We start from the raw sequence: 4,322 nt of genomic DNA on the forward strand, positions 1-4,322 counted from the left end.
ACAGCATGCCTCCCCCCCCCCAGTATTCACCAGCTTTCAACTACTACACAAGGAAATTGTTTCAACAGAACCTCAAAAATATATAAAAATCCTCAAATCTTAAGGGCAATCCAACTCACAGCCCATACTAGGTGTACATCAAATTAGGATTTCCAAGTCTACGATTTATGTGCATGTTTACATGTGTCCTTCACTTCTTGTGCCATGAACAGCTTAGTACAACTGAACTCTTCTTGCTATTCATCACTTGCTCTGTTTGCTATAACCATAGCCAATTAAGAAAACGTTCAGCACAAAAGACAATGGGACTTAACTCTGAAGGGTTAGTTACTATTTATTCATACAGGAGCTTTCTGTAAAAAAAGAAGTCCAGAGTGAATAAACCACCAGCACCATTCCATAGAAGTCTGGTTTATGAGCCTTTCACCATGACATTTACAAACTCCTTTTGAGAAATTAAAACCTAGTATATTTACTTGGGATAAAGTTTTCTCTTAAATCAGACTCCCTCAAGTCATTTACAAGTGTGAAACATGATTTTCCCCATATGAAAGCCTTACTGACTCTCACCATTAGTTTGTCTATCCTCCACAATTCTGTCATTTCAGTAGTCTGCAGCTGGCCAGGCATCCTCACCACCTCTTTTGAAAGTCAGCATTGAGCAAATAGCCTACACTCTTCCTGTGCTGTGCCTCCTTAGCAGCACAAGTAACAACCACATCTCAAATCAGTCTTAGTTACACCAGAAGATTTTTACTGACAGCTCCTATCTTCAAAGGAAGGAATCTTTAACAGATACTTCAAACATCCACTACTCCAGTACTGGATTACAATGCCTACCTCAGCTACATTATTCATCTCCTCTGGGAAACATTAATTAGCACAGCATCTTACCTTCCCAAGTATTGAGTTTAATAACTCCCCCATATCATTACTAGGAGACTATTTGCATGCTTATAGTCTTTTATTATTTCATTAAATAAAACGAAAAAACTTTTAGACTATTATGAATAAGAATTAAATTAACTCCTACAAACACTTCAAATACTTGCATATTTATCTTTTATCAAAGATGAAATCTATTAAGATTGTCACAGGGGAAAAAAAAAGGACACTTCAGAGAAGCTGAAGAACTCCTCAGAGACAGGGCACTTAAGATAACTTCCAAGACTTCCTCACCCAAAGATAGATGCCTGAATGAACTAAGCAGCAACAAGTCACTGTTACAAAGGGATACACTTGCAGACATTTTGTGTTTAATTACTTGAAGTCAAACAGTAACTAAACTGTTCTCAGTAAGAGTAATGTCTTGTATCTGAAGAGGTACTAGGACTTAGCTTCCTCACAACAGGATGAAATCTTCACATGCTAGCGCTTCCCCTTATTTTATGTTTATCCAACAATATGTGGAATTCACTGAGAAATCAAAGAGTAAGATACTATCCACAGTTATATTAGGCATGAAACAAACAGCAGACAATACCTTACACTGTGTGTTACTGGGCAGACACCAGTAGTTGTTACAAGACACTAAGCATTTCTTAAAAACAATTTGGCAAGTAAGCCATGAGAGTATGACAACCACTCCATGGCTTTCCTCTAAAGCACTCACAGGGACTACTACCATGCCCTTTCCAGACAGACCTGACTTGAATCTATAAAGCCAAAGCTTAAAAGTAATTTTAAGACAAGACATAGTTTATATTCTTGGTTCTCAGATGGAGAAAAAAAAAAATAAATAATCGAAGCTGCTTAAACTGAAACATACTCTGAAGACAAGCTTGTAACTCGTTTTAAATGCACAAAACATCTGCCTAAGCTTACTAGAAGTAAACATCAAATGAACATTACCAAATTTCAGTATCAACAAGCAGCACTTTCAAGTTACAATATGTACATATTTTAGATTGCATCAGCCCCTTTCACTTAAAGGGTCACATGAGCTGAAGACTGATCTTAAGTGGCAAGAAACACACCAACATACCTATATTACATATTTAGGGATGCCTTTCTCTTTCTGTAAAGGGGAATCCAGTGAACTTTCAAACACTTCCTTCATGCCTTCTGTGAGACTGAGAAGCAAAAGGGGAGAGCCTGAAAATGCTCTGTTCTTCCCTCCCAAGCAACATCACACCTGTAAGCATCATCACAGCTCCCAGAGGAAGAGCACTAATCTGAGAAAAAAATCCTGTAAAAGAACTCAAGTAAGGCTTAAGAAACAAAACAGATCTGGAAGTCAGGACAGCAAAAGAAATGAGCTTCAGCACTACCTTACACTAGTACTGAGAAACTAGAACTACTACCTATGCTGCAATTACTATTAGTTCCCTAATCACAGTACAGCTAGTTTTAAGTCTGCTTGTTCAAGCACTTCCAAGCATGCAGGCACACAAATTGATGTGGCTTAAAGACTATTTACTCAGCTTCTTGAGGAAACTTCACAGCTTACACTGAACTCCATGAGGCCACACTTGTTTGGGCAGCTCTGTAAGCTTCATTTGCTGTTATGTGGGCATCTTATTCAGACTGCTGATAACCTGTCTCACATGTTACACACACACACACCCCCCAAGTCACTAACTCCTGGGTAACTCTCATGATCTCCAAATGAGTTTCCCATTTCATGACTGCTAAATCCTCAAGTGTTTGTAAAAACACTAATCTTCACATATGAGCACAGTTTCCTCACATTTGTTCCAAGTTATTTCATCACTACATGTTTGTAAGGTCTTATTATACAGTCTCCCCCCACTCCCAATTTTTAAAATGCCCACAGCATCCCTAGTAATTTCAAGTATTCCAACAGTGCCAAAGCAGGCACAAACTGCTTCAATTATAGAGCCTTTAGCACTACAAGCTATACTACTACACTAAAATACTCAAAATACATCAAGCCAGCAAAGGGTTCAACTTTGTTATGTAGACATTAGTATTCCAGAATGGCAGTGCACCATGAAAAAGTCAAAGCCAACTAGAAAAAGGAGCAAGAAATTAAGTTTCAACACATGAAGTGACAAGCCAACAAGTAAAAGTTTGTGATTAATGCTCTAGGAACTGTAACTAGCCACTGCACAGCACCAGTTAAACCTTCCAAAGCTTTTAGAAAGCAAGTAAATTTCCATATCAGTTTCACACGTTTTTTTTTTCCCCTGTCTATGCACTTAGGTTTTGTCCACCACTTAAAAAAAGCTAGGTTGTATAAAGTATGATCACCAGAAAAGATCTTCTATGTTTCAGCTGAAAAACTTCAGGAGTGACTGCTACTGTGAACTTGTTTGCTGCTAGCAAGAATAATCACTTAACTGTTCTAATATTAGTCATGTATTTTTAGCAGAGAGAAAGAGGAGTGCTAGAATGACTTACTAAGATGCATACCATAAGCATGCAGTAAGCAACAAATCACCATTGAGAAACATTAAGTCTTTTAAAATCTGCATACTACCCAAAGCAGGTAAAAGAAAACAGCTCTGAAGCACCTGCTGAAATGCACAAGCTACACCGAGTACATGCGGCTTACACACAGTTTTAGAGCTCAGCTTCCTGAACACAAAGTTACTGAAACCAGCCTAACAAATTCCCATATAACTTACTCGTGCCTGCCAACAGATCACCACTGTGCTGCACAGACCTCCTCTGCCTGCGGATTAGCAAACTAGCACAAAACGCCCCAGCTTTGTTGAGGCTGGAACTCCATTACTATCACACTGAAAGTTCATGAAAAGGGGAGTCATGTATTTTGGTGTGGATTGTGTAATTTTTCTCGGAGGAGCAGGGCTGGAGGCTTTTTTCTTTCCATACACAGCTAGCATTATAAAATATACGATTGAGTAGAAACTTACAGTTAAAGTGAGTTCTTTCTGTAAAGTTACCTCACAAATACTCAATGTCCTTTACATTATTAAGCCTTAGAGAGCTGAAGCAGCCCAAGATAATAATTGAGTCACAGTAGCCCAGCACATAAAAGTTGAGATAAGTCTTCCAAAGGACGTACAGAGTCAGGATACTTTACCGCAGCAGACGTCTTCAACTACACTTAAGATTGCTCCGTGAACTAGCACTGATGTAGTCCTCACGCTAATACTGCAGTTCTTACTGAGAAATGAAGTACCTACGGAGATGAACTTGGCAACACCGAATCCCTGCGAACCCCTCGCACCATGTTCCGAGGTCTTCTTCCACCCTCCGGGCCACGAAGCGACTGAGGCGAGCAGGACACGAACCCCTACGCCAGACCCCGGCCTGCAGCAGGCGGGGGGATGACAGTTCCTCCCGAGCTCCCGTTTCCAGCCGCCCGCAAGACCGCTCCGGGCGCGGGTAACGGC

Source organism: Athene cunicularia (assembly GCF_003259725.1).
Source record: "Athene cunicularia isolate RWA chromosome 1 unlocalized genomic scaffold, athCun1 chr1_part1, whole genome shotgun sequence".
NCBI lineage: Eukaryota > Metazoa > Chordata > Aves > Strigiformes > Strigidae > Athene > Athene cunicularia.